We start from the raw sequence: 16754 nt of genomic DNA on the forward strand, positions 1-16754 counted from the left end.
AGAGTTATTGAGGAAATAATTGCAAAAATAGTAAGTAAAATCACATCCATATAATCAAGTAATCAGCTGGAACCAAATAAAATTAGAGATAGTAAAGCCCCAAGCACACCTACTCAATAAATATAGTCCTCGTCATGTCATTTGCTTAATGATTGGTATGGATTCCATCAAGGACAGTATGTCCAAGGTTGACAGAATAGCTTGGAATGTGCTTAGAAAACCTATTGTTGGTTCATGTAACCTAGGGAACTGCATCAAGTTCTGAGCCTATCATGATAAAATGACAGTTTGGGCCTCCTACCACTGTCTAAGTAGGCCCTAGAGAAAGATTGTTGCGTTGACGTCTCAGCTCCAACATTGTGTGTATGACCTTGGACCTTGCTTAACTTCTCCAAGCTTCATTTCCTTCATCTATAAAAATTTGAATAATAAAGGTACCTAATTTATAAAAATTAGATGAGTAAGTACATGTAAAGTGCTTATACCAATGCAGGTACAAACTAAACAGCATCCAAATGTCCGCTAATCTTTGCAGGTGGCGCCATTTTCCTTTTAAACACACTGATTAGATCTATTCTATTAACTCTTTGTTTTGACATAATACATATAAAGATGAAAGATTTAAATTATTTCAAAATGTTCTTTTCTTAGTAACTATCTTACCTATTTACAAAAATTAGTAAAAATGAAAGAAGAGCCAAAGTACTAAGTACTAAGCCATCATAACATTCTCCAGCAGTGGCCAGGTATGGTTGTCACTCCTAAGTCACCAAATAAAAAGCATTTCAACACACACAATCATATTTGCCATATTCCACATGTCAATTGTTAAGAACTATAGGTTTCTTCACATAAAAGTCTTAGATCTGTGCTGCTCCTACAAAGGCTAACACATATTAACTGTGTCTCAGAATTTAATTTTTAATTTGGATAAAATGCTTTCTGGAAAAGAGAGTCTTGAAAAGCTGTGCTTTTGAATTTTCCAGAAAGTTCTGAACAATGAACTATGGTGTTCTACCAGAGGACAAATCCTCTCATATAATAGAAACTTCCAGAGGCATTTTTTCAAAAAAACAAAGAATGTGCAAGCTGAATATTTTCCCTAAAGTGGCAGAGCTAGAGGTCCCTAGAACAGCTGTTCACTGGGGAAAACCCTTCTCCCCAGACTGGCACTCACCTTAAGGACAAAGTCCTGTGCTACTGCAGCTAAGTAGAGGGGTGGCTAAAGATAGGGTATTTCGGTAAAATAATTTTCCTATCAGCAAATATCCTCTAAACCCCAATGGCCATGAGGCAGAGGTCTTACATTACCCCTGAACAAGTTAGAAGCCCCTGTTCCAATGATAGAAAATATTCAAGCAAATTTTCCATGGTCATTTACAACATCAAAAAGTAAAAAATTGAAATATTGCTTTGTCTGGTCTAAATCAGCCTCAATTTTTCTTTCCCTAACATGGAAATTATCATCTCAGAATATTTCTCTGTTAGTTGCACAATCATTAAATAATTAGACAGGATCTAGTTTTAGAGGAAAAACTCATCTAAAAAGATATTCTTTAAGGATTCAAAAACAACCTAGATGAAGGCCAATAACAAACTCAATGAAGGTGAGACAGGAGCCAGAATACTGACTGGTTGAAAAGAAAGTATTTGAAATAGGCTTATGATTGTTGGGGAGACTTTGCTGTTTCCTCAGAGCAAGACTACTTGTCAGGAAGTACATGATAGGGCAACTGACCGGCCTATTAGGGTAAGTCAGTAGTCATTTCATTACATCCTCTTCAAATGCAATATGCCTCAAGAGTCAGGGACATCCCAGGATAAGAGTTACTATGTGTGTCTGCTCACCAATCCTCCACAGCACCTCCACTGTCTCCTATCCTAATTCTACCACTTTCCTGATCCCCCTAATCCCATTTGGCCTCCCTACATTGGATCTGATTCTCCATTAAGCCCCTTGGACTGATGCCCCAGTTACAGACCTTCAGCCAACTTCCAGGATGCCACTTCCTGCTTCTGGGCTCCAGCTTCCCACAACAGCATACCCGGCCAGTACCCTCTCAGGTCTAGCCTAACATGAGCCTAACCTTCTGGCTAGGAAAGTGAGAGGGGAGTTTCAAACAAATGCTGGAATTACAGCAGGCCGGATATAGTGCCTGAGCAATAGACCCACCTTCAGCCAGATTTCAGGCAAATTATCTGTATCCTTCAGGGCCTTAGGAGATGTTGGTCTTTAAACTGCTGTTCACAAGTGATAGGTAGGGTTAGTCTTTGTGCAGAGGATACTAAGCAATTTGATGAGGGTCAGGGACAAGACTTCAGTCGTTTTGGAGAAAGAGCTACCTAGAAAAACAGTGAGCCTCAGCCCTGGATTGGAGGGAAGTAAGAGGCAAGATGATTATAACAACTAGAGCACTGGGATTGAGGCTTTAATGAGAATTGAGGCACATAGCTCCAGGGTCATTTGGAGCTAGAATAAGTCAGCGACCATGGTCCATGATTACATTAAAGAAAGAGCAATCCAGTAACAGTGGAGGTGAAAATAGAGACAGTATGAGATGTTTCCACGTCTGGCTGTGCCAAGATGCTTTCTCTCCAGCCCCATCCTGTTTCCTCCCACTCCTGATTCTGATGGTAACATCTAAAGCATAGAAAGATTTACTGAGTGCTGCCATCAAACTCCCACCCAAGCGTAGGCTGCCAGCAGGCAGATAGACTTAGCACTTATACAGTTCCCATGAAAAGAGAAGCTTTAGTCTGTTTTATTGTTTGCTTGTGTCAGACAGATAGAAATCTCAGATAACACTGATATGAGTAATGAAGTAATTTATAAACTGTTTGCCAGCAAATTGATCTTCCTGTAATCTGCCACGTTACATACATAAGCATCCTCTAAGTAATCAGCACACAGATAGTAAATGTCAAGGGGAAAACCTCCTCATCTTATATTCTCTTTTTTTCTGGGTTTTAAATTCTCTGTGACAGTGAGTAACACTTCCAGTTTGCCTGGGGCCTTCAGGTTGGAGCACTGAAAGCCCCACATCCTGGGGAACCTTCAGTCCCATGCAAACTGGGATGCTTGGTCACTCTAGTGGGAATTCAAAACCCTGGACTGGAGTCTTGCTGTACCACAGATTAAATATGTAGTTTGGGGCATATCAGTTGACATATCCTATCTTCAAATATAAGGTAAGGCAATATTAAGACCCACACAAATCAATCCCTCAATCTTTTTATTATATCTGAGGTTCTCAACCAAGGATAGGCATCAACACCAATACAAACCCCAAGTAGTGTCAAGATTTCCCCTCTCCCTTCTGCTCTTTGTTAAGAACCACAGACAGAAGGTTGCAAAATGGATTCCAGATACAGATGAGTAGCTTCAAACATTTCAGTATGTATCAGGAAATGTATTCACTTTTAGTATGAATTTAATATGTATTCAAATAATAAGCATTGACTTAAAAATATATTTGCTTTCCTAGAGCAAGTCATTCCTCCTACCCCAGACACCTCTACTCTACCCATCATACTAAAGGGGGTAAGTGGTAAAAAGGCAGAGAAACACTTAATAAAGTCATAGCCAGGAATTCAGGCTCACTAGAAGACTGATATTTAATCATAAAATTATAAAATCCTTCCCTTCTCCCATGTCTTATATGATAGTTAATTTTCTGTGTATGAGCTTGACCAGGCTAGGTGTCTAGATAGCTGGCAAAACATTACTTCTGGGTATGTCTATGAGAGTGTCTCTGGAAGAAATTAGAATTTAAGTCAGTAGACTGAACAACAGTTGCTCTCACCAGTGAGGTGGGAATCATTCAATCGGTTCAGGTCTTGAATAGAAAAAGGTGAAGGAAGGGCAAACTCCTTTCTGCATGGGCTGAGACATCCATCTTCTACTGCCCTGGGACCTTGGCGCTTTCAGTTCTCAGGCTTTCAGATTCCAAACAGGACTTACACCATTGCACCTCCCTACCCAATTATCCCTGCCAAGTCCCTATTTCTAAATAAGACCACATTCACAGGTACCAGGAGTTAGGACTTGACTTAAGTTTTAGAGGAACACAACACAACCCATAATAGATACTATCAGACAAAAGATCTAGCCACAGACTAAGAATTGGTATAGTCAACAAAAGTTGACACAAAGTCTCCCCTCTCTCTTCTTTCGCTCCCCTCTCTAAGTGCTGGCACTACTAGCAGAGCTCTGTTTATTTTGAAAATACGTGTTCAAAAAAAAGAATAAATGGTAGCTGTTGAGAGTGACAAAGTTGCAGGAACATACAGTTCTGAAGGTAGCTCTAAAAACTAGCTTAACAGCTAAAAATGTCTATATTTTCCACTAAAATGTTTTTCAGTTTCTACAATTCCTGTGATAGTGCTAAAGCAAACTCTTTCTTATCATCTTATTTACATTGTCATTTTAAAGTACCGTTCTAAAACATTTTTTTCTACCCAAAAGGCTGATTTTAAAAAATATAGAGGGGGACTATTCTATACTATTCTCCATCTGGACATGGCTCACATATAAAGACTACAGAAAATAAAAATCATGTCTGATAAAAATCAAAATAATTAAGGCTGTTGAAGAAAAAAACATCTCATGGGGGGAAAATGTATGTTATAGTGACAGAGTAATTTAAGGGGAAAAAAACTATTGATGAGTACTTTCTGTCTTGTATCTTTTTCTCTTTTCTGTCTTTTGTTCTTTTTTTTCCCCCCTTTCGTGTATTGAACTATTGAAGATTGTTTATAGAAAGGAGAAAAGTCCCAACTGCCTGTGTTTATATAAAATTATTTTTGTCTAATATCAAAACTGTGTAAATGTGACTTAATAAAATAAAATAATAAGAGACCGTGTATTTGATTACTAAAATGTTTATCTCTACTATAAATAATAACCAATAAAATGTGTTGCATAAATATTTATACATTATTGAAATCATTCAAAAACTAATATTATTGTGTGTCTTCAAGGTAAATAGTTAAATAGTTTAATTCAAATAGCTTAAGTGTCCTTGATATTTTATGATCTGTTACCTCTAAAAAAATCATCTTCTTTTTACTGTGTTGTTCTCTCTACTCCAGCCACAATAGCTCCTTGTTTTTTCTCCACTATCACAGACATACTTCTGCCTCAAAACATTTGCTTTTTCAGTTTCTGCTGCCTGGAATGCTCTGTCCCAGACATCCACATGGTGAGCTCTTTCACTAACATTTGGTTTTTACTCAAAAGTGGCCTCAGTCAAGCGGAGAGAGTCAATTATCATATGGTTTCACTTATTTGTGGAGCATAACAAATAGCGTGGAGGACATGGGGAGATGGAGAGGAGAAGGGAGATGAGGGAAATTGGAAGGGGAGGTGAACCATGAGAGAATATGGACTCTGAAAAACAACCTGAGGGTCTTGAAGGGGTGGAGTGGGGAGGTTGGGGGAGCCAGGTGCTGGGTATTAGGGAGGGCAGGTATTGCATGGAGCACTGGGTGTGGTGCAAAAACAATGAATACTGTTAAGCTAAAAAGAAATTAGAAAAAAAAAAATGGCCTCAGTGAGGCCTTTGCTGGCCTACCTAAAATTCCTTTACCCCACATAATATCTCTCATCCTCTTCTTCTTATGCTTTTGTTTTTAGTTAAAAATAATGGCTAAAATTTTATTTCCAGATCATTCCAGATCATATTTTTCATATATACAGTAGCCAAGATAGACTCCCTAAAAGTTACACACACACACACACACGATATTTATTTGTTTATTTATATTATTATACTATATACAAGTGGGAAAAAAAGATGAACTACTTTGTGGGAAACTTATTTACACTGAGCTTCCCTCACATATCATTAAATTCCTAAAGATATGAAATTATAATGGATTATCTTTTCACTTAGGCTACTAGGCAACTCACTGCCAAAGTTATTGTTCAATTATAATAATTGTGTTCATTATAAGGTCCTGAATTTCTTTTTTTTTTTTAAGATTTTATATATTTATTTGACAGAGATCACAAGTAGGCAGAGAGGCAAGCAGAAAGAGAGGGGGAAACAGGCTCCCAGCGGAGCAGAGAGCCCAATGCGGGGCTCAATCCCAGGACCCTGGGATCATGACCTGAGCTGAAGGCAGAGGCTTAACCCACTGAGCCACCCAGGAACCCCAAGGTCCTGAATTTCTTATTAATTTTTTTCTAATCTTGACATTCCATTCAGTCTGTCTCCTTATGCTATTTTTGCCTTTTAATCCTACATCATTATAGTATTTTATGTGTTTCCTTAAGTTGTTTCAAATCACTGTGGACTAGGATATGTATAAGTGAATAACGAATGAAATACTAAGACCTAATACAGAGAGATGAGTTAATTCTTAGCCAGGTCTTACTCTTTCCAAATAGCATGAGAAAAAGATGGTCCTTCATAGATATTCTGACTTTTTCTCTCCAACAACTCTCCGGTTCCACAGAGCAGATATAATAGAGAGGACCTAGTCTTCACCATGAAAAATAAGAAGGCAGTATGAGCTAGGGGCTTCTATTTCGCTTCTTCTTCTTTTTTTTTTTTTTTTCCTGTTGAATGGTTAAAAAGGAACCCATCAGGACTAGAATACATACAGTCTAGAACCTTCCAAACACTTGAAAAATATTTGTTTGATGAATAAGTTCATGAACAATTGAATTAATTAGCTGCTGAATGAATATTGACTTCCTTAATGAATATATTACCCCTTTTGGAGTAAATTACATTAATTGATGACAGTCCTTCGTTCTTTCTCTGCCCTTGCCAGAGTTTACCACAGGTAAATTTTGATAAAGTTATCAAAACTCAAAAATATTTTTATACATACATATATACATTATATTACATATATACAAACAATATACCTATCAACTGAATTACTGTTTACACACACATGCGCACATGTGTGTGGTGAAGCCAGGTTTGCTGCCAAGGCTGTTGGAGCCAAGGACAATCTTCAGTGACACTAATCCATGGAAGGACTGGAAAAATCATGAGGAGGAGGCTCAGGAATCTGGGGGACTCTATGAGGTTGCTCTCTGTTAAAGGGTCAAGCCCTCTTCTTGCATGCTTGTTCCTAAGAGCTGAGAACAAAGTACCCCCAAACAACAGAGCCCACTGAGGCTGGTCCCCTCTTGTCTGTCTCCTGGCAGGGGCACCAAGCACTCACGGTCTACATGCTGACCACTGTCACAGCCTCCTAAGGCCCACCAAAGTCCTGGACCAGTGCCGCACTGGTCCAGGAAGGTAAATTCAGGTAGCAGCCACTCCCTCCAAAGTTAGGAATCCATGAGAGCAGTCTCTGACTGCTTCTTGGCACCATTCCCACAGTTTAAAATCCTGAGCCTGATCCAATTGGTAAAATGTGCAGGAGCACACAGCTTCTAAGAACTCCTCAGCTCTTCGGGAGGGACAGGTCCACCTAGAAGATCAAAAGTATCAAGGCCAATGACACAAAGAGCAGCTGAGCCAGTGGAAGGATGCTGTGAGCCCAGCAGTCCTGAGCCAAGACCCCATTGACCAGCCTGCCTCTCAGATAAACCCAGGCATCCCTGCTAGCTGGTGTCACTTCAGCTTCCAAGGGTAAAAGGGACTTCAGCAGTCAGTGGCACAAATCAGTGATATAAAATTCCTGCCAGATGGTCATCTAGTCTCTACTAACTTGCTGTGAAGAAGTGTGGTCTTCCTATCAAGGGAGTCAATATATAGGTTCTTGCATATGCTAAGTCAGCCTCTAGGCCTCCTATATTTCCTCCCACTGGTTCTGGTTTGTCCCCATTAGGGCCATACTCTTCTTTCCTCAGACAGCCCTGTGCAGATGTAAAGACAGAAGCCAAGACCCCCGAAGTCACGACAGGGTTGTTCAGTGCATAATTAAGCAGATGCTCATGTTCACACAGGTGACTCCTCCATTTGAAAATCTTGTTACCAGAGACCTGATTTCTTCACTGTCCTGGAGCCTGGAATTCTTTGGGAAAAGAAGTTTTTATCCTCAAAAATAATAAAAAAATGAAAACATAAATAAGGAAAAGGGAATAAGAAGTATCATGTGGGGTGGTAGAATGTTAGCTAGGCCAGGGAAGACCTCACTGGGGCCACTTTCCTATAAAAACTTAAGGTTAGTGAAGGGGCTCACCGTGCAGATATCTGGGGGAAGAGCGTTCCAAGCAGCAGAAACAGGAAATACAAATATCCTGAGGTGAAAATAGGTCTATGGTAGTAGAGTGATAACAAGAAATCTGGTATGGCTAGACTAGAGTGGACAACGGTAAGTAGATGAAAATTATTTTTTAGAGGTGACAGAGTTTGATCATAAAATGTCAGGAATACCATCTTTTACTCTGAGATGGAAACCATGAAGAATTCTGAGAAGAGGAGAAGAAGGAGCTGATTTCTATGAGGTTACTTGGGCTACACATTGTGACTGCTAAATGACAAGGGCAGAGACTGTTAGGAAACTGGTTAGGAAGCTGTTCTAGTAATCCAGCCTCTGTGAGTGATGATGACGGTGTGGACCAAGGTGGAGGCAGTGAAGGTGAAGAGTGGTCAGATTCCAGATACAGTTTGAAGAGTTGACAGGATAGACCAGATATGAGAGAGGAGAGAAAGAGATGAGTCAACCATGACACCAAGATCTTGGACTGAGCAGCTAAAAGGTAGAAGAAGACATTGACCCGATGAGGAAGTTTTAGAAGCAACAAGTATGCAGGGAAATTCCAGGAGCCCTACTTTGGACTTGGTAAATGTCAGGCAACTATTAGGCATCCAAGTGAAGAGGCTAGGTAGGAAGCTGGTAATAGAGATCCCCAGTTTCAGGGGAAAAAAAATCTCACTTAGAGATATAAACTGGGTGTCATGAAGGGTATAGACAGAATTTAAAGCCACTGGTCTGGATGAAATTGCCCCCAGGAGGAGAGAGTAGATTGAAAAGAAAAGAGGGCTCAGCTCTGAGTCACCTCCAACATTTAAAGATTGAAGAGATAAAAGGGAACAGCAAAGAGACTAAGAAGGAGAAAGAGTAAAGGAGAAAAAGCTGGTGAAGGCAGCGTCGTGGTGGGGACATGAGAAGTTTCAAGGAGAGAGTGGTAACTTGCCCAACAGTGCTGATCCATCACACCAGATAGAGATGAAGGGATGGAATGACCGTGGGGCCTGGCCAGGGGTTACTGGTGATCATGATATAAGCAGTCCTTTACTTGTGTTAGAACTTTGTTTTCAACTTCATCTGTTGTCTTTCAAAGGCACTGAAATAATGATCTGTTTTGAGCTTCCCACAGTGATGTCAGATAGCTGTATTATGACCCCATAATGACAAGTGGACTCAAGATCACACGGTTTTGAAAAGGCTAAACCACACTTGTAACTCCATGAGTCACGAGGGCTTTTCCACTACCCCCCCAACCCCCAGCACTCTGTGGTCGTTAAATAAGAGAGGGCATTCCCCAAGTTGTCCTCCGTCCTTCAAAAGCTCCCCCATTTATCTCATAAGCATACATTTATCTAAGACTCTCCACATTACTAATGTGGCTTACAACACCCCTGGGATAACACATTCCATTAATTGGCTATCCACTTTGCACAGCAATATGTCCTTTTTACCTCTGCCTGCTGCTTCCCCGCTGCAAGGGTTCTCTGCAGCGAGGACTGCCTGGATTGTTTCACAAGACCATGTGGGAATTCTATGGTCTTACTCTTACTTTAATTTTCATTTCTGTTAACCATTTCCTTCTGCAGACAGCTTTTAACCGGACTTTCTTTTGTCTGTCTCTTAAGGTTGAGATGCTGTGGTGGAGGGAAATTTTTTAAAAAAGGTGTTTCTGAGATTCCAAAAATGCTGGCTTCTTCCTGTGGACGCCGCATGCAGACAGTTACAGTGCTCTCTTCTGGTGGAGATGCATCATTATTCTCTACATGTTTCAGATGATAATCTCTGTGCTGCTCTTCTCATGATGCAAGGTATTTTGGGGCTCCTATGACATAACTCCAAGCAAGAAATTTTTAGAGCGATCATCTTGATTATTTTGCTTTAAATACATTAGAGAATTGAGGCAGTATATGGACCCTCTAAAGAAAACAGTTTGCAAGTAAAAGATAATCTTACTTTTATTTTTTTTTAAAGATTTTATTTATTTATTTGACAGAGATCACAAGTAGGCATAGAGGCAGGCAGAGAGAGAGATAGGAGGAAGCAGGTTCCCTGCTGAGCAGAGCACCCGATGTGGGACTTGATCCCAGGACCCTGAGATCATGACCTGAGCCGAAGGCAGTGGCTTAACCCACTGAGCCACCCAGGCACCCTAATCTTACTTTTAATTTAAATTTTACTTCCCCCTGTCCTCCATCAATTTCCACCCTTGGAAGTGTTCATCGAAACCTGTTCAATAAGGGGCCCCTGGGTGGCTCAGTTAAGCATCTGCCTTTAGCTAAGGTCATGATCCTCAGGTCCCAGGATCAAGTCCCGCATCAGGCTCACTGCTCAGCAGAGAGTCTGCTTCTCCCTCACCCTCTGCCTGCCTATCTCCCAGCTGAGTGCTTTCGCTCTCTCCAGCAAATTAATTAATTAGTTAATTAATTAATTAAAACAACAACAACAACAAAACCCTTTCAGCTGAAAAGGTGAGAAACTAATCCAAACTTGCTAAAGAAAAAAAAAGAGAGAGGAAAAAAAGATAATTTCTTGGCTCCTTTGATGAAAAACCCAGGGCACGCAGGATTTCGCTCTGGGCTCGCTGTGTTTAGGAAATCAAATAAAGTCACTGAGCCCTGCCAAGTCACTTGGCTCTGCTCTCCTCCACAGACTTCATGGTCACACTCCTCAGAAAAGAAAGGCTCTTTGGGCCTACACCATCTAGTATGCCTGCAGCTTTGGCTGAAAGACCCAACCAGGTCACCTGAACCACTCTGGCCACAGGAGCCACGTATGTGATATTCGTAGGCCTAGAGGCATCCCACGTGATGACAATAGGTACAGGACATCTCCTCAAAGGACGGCAAACGACAACAGGAGCAGCGTTCCGCTACTAAGAAAGACAGAGAGATGCAGAAGGGGGAATGTAGACGTCAACATCATTTGGGCACCAACTCTAAAGAGCCCTTTCTATTGTGAGTGGGGTATTTTGTAGAGGACAGCCTGTTTAGAAACTGATGGGAAAGGGTAAGAGGAGTTAGCATTATTGGATATCTTATTTAATTTTTCACAATCTCTGTCTTAGCTGATGCTGGTCTTGTTCTTCAGTGGAGAAAAGCGAGGTGTAGAGATGGTTAGTCGCTTGCCAACAACCTTGTAAGTGTTTAGAGAGAAGTCTGGCCCTGGAACCAAAGCTTTGAGCTTATTATCCCTCACCGTGAGGCCCCACAGTCCTGTCACTGAAGGAAGGTAACTGGATGACAGTAACATTGGATCTGTCCACACAATGCCGGTGACGCAGCCAAGGTAGAAAGCTGCTTGTGAGGACGCCTGGGTGGCTCAGTTGGTTAAGCGACTGCCTTCAGCTCAGGTCATGATCCTGCAGTCCCGGGATCGAGTTTTGCATTGGGATCCCTGCTCCACAGGGAGTCTGCTTCTCCTTCTGACCCCCCCACTTCTCATGCTCTCTCTCTCTCTCTCTCTCTCTCATTCTCTCTCTCTCAAATAAATAAATAAAATATTTAAAAAAAAAAAAAAAGCTGCTTGTGAGAAGGGGCCAGCTGTGCTGTCCTCGACGTCCGTCACACTCTAGACCATGCCTGCACACAAGAGCCTGGTCCCAAAATTTCAAATTTTAAAAAATTCCCTTACACTGAATTGAATGGAAGCCCCTTTTATAATCCAGGGAATTCACAGAAATGGTATGAGGTTAGGATACTTCATATCACATAATTTCCCTTTCAGATTAAAAAAAAAAAAAAAGGATTTCTGTCCATATCAACTCATGTTAGACTCAAGTACGTGAAGGATACAAAGTAGAGTGACAATTTGAAATTGGAAGTACAATGATGTTGTCTTCTGCCCTCAGCCAGCTTCCTGGAAGCCTTTGTAAGAAGAGCAAATGCAGGGGCATGTGGGTGGCTCAGTCAGTGTGAAACGTCCAACTCTTGGTTTCAGCTCAGATCATGATCTCAAGACTCTGGGTAGAGCCTCCATGGGAGCCAGCTTGAGAATCTCTCTCTCTCTCTCTGTCCCTACCCTGCTTGAGCTCTCTCTCTAAAATAAATAAAGTTATTTAAAAAAAATAGTGAATGCAGATGTGCATGTAATACAAAATGTTCTATTCGAAAATGCAGACCTTTCTTGCTTTGCCTCTCAGCTTAGGTTCTCTGAAAATATGCAGCTTCCTTCAGGAGTTTGAACTCCCTCTTAGCATTAAATAATTTCCATGGGAACTGGGGCTACAGAGAACATCTTAGAGCTCATTAAGTATCATGCCACTTAAACAAGATTTTAATTTCTCTTGTTCTCCCTTTTGTTAGATAATCAATAACTACCAACACATACTTCTTAATGATGTGACTCCTAGATGAGCCTGGAAAATGATGACTGATTAACTCACAAAGGTTCCTCCTTATAGAGAATGCAATGTCTATGCTTTAAAAGAGATGCTTGGCGGCTCAGATAAAGCAGAGAAGGAATCCAAATGTTTCCAAAGTAGCTCAGCCTTTTAGCCACAACGGAAAATCCTGTGCCGAGATTCCAGAATTTTTCTTTGTCTTGGTAATTTTCCAGCATGTGTTTTTACTCTTCCAAATGCCACATCGGAGTCACAGATGGCAGCATGATTTGAGCAGGTTTGAGCTTCTCTGTTCTTTAATCCAAATCCTAAATTAGACAGAAGTTGATATTAACCTCTCAGCCTCCCACACCCCTGTCTTTCCCGGTTGTTTTCATCTCATTGAGTTTTCAATTGTTTGACCCCATCAGTATTTTTTACCAGCACAATTAAAGGACCAAAGAGTCTCAGTAATGTCAATACCACTTCCCAGCAGCTCAAGCATTTCCTTTCTCGTTTCAATTTGTATTCTCACATCTAAACTAATTGAGGTTATCAGAAGAATGTTGGGGGCGTGACTTTGTCCAGTTTTTAAGGTAGAGGTAATCTTGATAGGAGGTTTGAACTTGGGGTCCAAAAGTGAATGAAGTATTACATTTTAGACTGTCGCTATATAGCACAAAATACTTCCACTTTTCACTTTTTTTTTTTAAGATTTTATTTATTTATTTGACAGAGAGAGATCACAAGTAGGCAGAGAGGCAGGCAGAGAGAGAGAGGAGGAAGGAGGCTCCCCGCTGAGCAGAGAGTCCGATGCGGGGCTCGATCCCAGGACCCCGAGATCATGACCCGAGCCGAAGGCAGCGGCTTAACCCACTGAGCCACCCAGGCACCCCGATCCACTTTTCACTTTTTATCCAGAGGCTTTTTATAGTTTAGTTGTGACCTTAAATCTTAAAACTACAAATTGCATATGCGTTTCATGTACGAAGATTTAAGACACGAATGCCCCAACAAGTTACCCAAAGATATGAAGATCATACATGATTTTGAACCGTTATCTTCTTTTTAGAATTCAGTAACATATCACTGAATATCTCCTGTGTGAAAGACGTTGGCCTGGGAGGACTTTTAGAGACGCGGTAAGTGTCAAGGGACCTGCCCTCAAGTTCACGCTTGTAACACTCTGCTTAACAGGTTAACCCAAACATATTATAGTACACCTTACTTTGCTTCAAAAAAGATTTCTGTTTACAGATGTCATTATTCTGCTTGGGTTTTGCTACCGATTTCTGTACATTTGGGTGCTGTAACTTGCAGTTCTGGCCTTGACTTAATGAATTCATTTATTCAATAAATGTGTAAGCACCAACTATTCTCTGAACATTGTACATGGCACTGAGGGGAGAAAGTTATCTCCCTATTCATAGGGTACATCCAGTCTAGCAGACTAGGCTACACAAATGGAACTAAGTATAATGCAGTATGCAATGGACCACAGAGGCCACCAAGTGGGTTCTGGGCACACTAAATACAGAACTCCTATGCTTATATTTTTAAGTTCCTCTCTGTCTAGTTTCCAAATTTCAAACCTCTTCCTTGTGAACCCACCTTCCTCTAACCCACCTCTCCCAGTGCTCTGAAGACACACACCAACGGAGCACAAAATCAGGTAGACTTTAAATCTGACTCCATCCTTGATCATCTGAGTGTCTTTGTGAAAATTGTTTTAACCTCTCTGAGTCTGAATTTCTCCCTCTATAACATAGAGATGTTCATACGTGTGCATATATTTGATGTCGGGGTGAAGGGGGTAACTTATGGAAGGTGCCTAGCAGAGTAGTTCCATGTAATAAATATGAATTCTCTGACGGCCATAGTTGCAGTGACCCTGTTGGTCATATCTCATGTCAGGGCCTGTTAACCAGCCTGATTTCTAATGCCCACAGCCCAGTTATTGAATCACGATGAGCCAGCTGTCTCAGTTCATCTCCACAACCACCCATGGAGTAGATATTGTTGACCAATTACTCTTACCTCTTGGTTTCCACCGAGGCTAGAGCACTGTTCTTCCATGTGTTCCTACTACTACCTATGCGTGGTCTACCCACCCAGTCATTTCCTGGCTGGCCGTTGCGTATTTGCAGTCAGACAGATCCACACTGCCTTCTCTGACTGTGCCTTACTATGCATTATCCCTTATTTGGGGCCTTTGACTACACAAGTGTTATGAGTTTCCAGGCACTGGGCCACAAGGGGGACCATATTGCTGGGAACAATAGTCTTCCTTCTTCACTTCCTTTTCCTATTCCCTTTTCAACCCCACCCCCACTACCACCTCTGGCCCTGCCCAGATATTTCCCAACTGTTACAGCCAGCCTTGTAGTCAAATTGTGCCAAAGTGCTGCTTATTCCAATAAGCACATAGAAGCCCTTTAATGTTTTCTTATTTGCTATTTGCAGTTTATACTTATCTAAAAAGAAGAAAACTTGCCATTTAACTATACTAGAAGGTAGAATCTGTTAAATGTCTTTAAGAAAAGTACAGGATGCTTCAGGATCCTCAAGATACCCACGCCTGGCTCCTCACCGTGTCTTCCACTAACCACTGAAGGAGTTTAAGCAAGGAGGCCTTGATAGCCCCAATAATCTAAGGGTTATCTTCCTGTTTTTGCTTCCTGAGGCAATAATTCTATTTCCATTTCCATTCTCTTTGAGAAAAAGAGCTCTGTGAACATGCAGTCTCTACCATGATCCCCCGCATGAAGGAAAGCAAGGACTGGCTAGAAACTCCCTGGATTCTTCCATCTGTGGCAAGCTTTGTGATAAAGTTTACACCCGAAGCCAAATGTCTAGTTTCATAATGATAGCTCTTAACAGATGGGCGGAGGGGTAGCAAACTTAGCAACCAATCGCTACCATTATAATTTCAAGATGTAGAGACTTTTCTGACCAACAACCACACATTTTTCCATTTGGTTCATGGTTTCTCAGAGGCGATGCACTTGGAGGGGTCAGCACTTGAAAGGTTGTGCAGACTAAACGCTCTTCATGGTGGCTTGATGGAATGTCTGTTGTTTATAGTAATGAATTACATTGCCTGACAATCTGAAATTGAAGAACTTAATATCTCCTGGGTTTCAAGGTGTGTTGTTAGCCACTTCCGACTATTTCTTCCACCAGCTTCTTCCTGTCATCTGAAAAATCTGAGGAAAGTTTATTTGGTCCACAATCTGTCTTTGGCAGGTCTCTTGGTCAAGGTTGTTAACTTTTGTCAGTAATTGTACATATCCATTTTAATTCCTTTTAAAATATTTTTAATGTATCTAACAACATAGAATCACCTACTTTTAATTTATTATCATAGTACTCATTATGATCTCCTTTAGTCCAATAATAAATTACTATGACATTCAGTAATTACGGTCATTATAACATGTATATGAAAGCTTAGATATCTCCAAAGCAGATCAAACTCATTTTCTCAAAACTGAATTTAAATTGTGTTTTTCAACCAGTGTTTCTTAATTCCATTATTTCCCCTCCTCTATTTTATTACTCAAGCTAGAAATGTAGAAAGCTTTCTCACTCTTTACCCCTCCACCTCATGCCCCTACCTCAACATTAGTCATCAGGATCTAGTGATTCAGTCTCTCAAAACTCTCTTTATTTTTGACTTCTCACCATCTTCCTTTGTAAGCTAGGCCAACCAACTATAATCACAAGGCCTACTCATTGGCCCTTTAAATCTTTCTTGTCCCTTTATTTTCCAAACTGCAACCAAAGTTAATTTTAGAAAAATCTCGAATCTTTTATTTCACTCCCCTACTTAAAATCCTTCAGTGACTTTCCATATCTCATATTATCTGTGTTTAATAATCTAGTAGGCCTCAAGCAACCTGACCCCTCTTTGTTCTCTGTGTCTGACCTTTCCCGGCCTTGCGTGCATGTCTTGGGCACATTTGGCTGTTCCACGCTCTTTTTCACCTCAGGATATTTTCAAATATTGTTCACTTCCTGGAACATTCTTCAACCTTCCTATGTCCCCTTAACCAAGGTAACTCATTTATCCTGTAGATAACAGCTAAAATGTTCACTCAAGGAATAATTACTTCCTTCATCCATCATATCCCACAAACACACTCCCAACTAAGCTTCAGGTTGTTTCCAAAATGCCCTGACTTCTTCCTTCATAGATCAGTCAATTCACAACAGTAATCACTTGTTTACAATTGTGTTCCCTGCTAAGTGATAGCAGGTAGGGACTTAATCCACA

The 16754-nt window shown here is 40.8% G+C and overlaps 1 long non-coding RNA gene across 1 annotated transcript; it reads left to right on the forward strand.

The window, feature by feature from the left end:
* The first annotated feature begins 304 nt into the window (after positions 1-304).
* LOC131808982 (uncharacterized) lies at positions 305-13620 on the forward strand. Its single transcript, XR_009345020.1, has 3 exons — positions 305-434; positions 9786-9968; positions 13551-13620. It is a non-coding gene; the product is annotated as an uncharacterized LOC131808982 (long non-coding RNA).
* Positions 13621-16754: the final 3134 nt, after the last annotated feature.

Source organism: Mustela lutreola, chromosome 10, assembly GCF_030435805.1.
Source record: "Mustela lutreola isolate mMusLut2 chromosome 10, mMusLut2.pri, whole genome shotgun sequence".
Classification (NCBI taxonomy): domain Eukaryota; kingdom Metazoa; phylum Chordata; class Mammalia; order Carnivora; family Mustelidae; genus Mustela; species Mustela lutreola.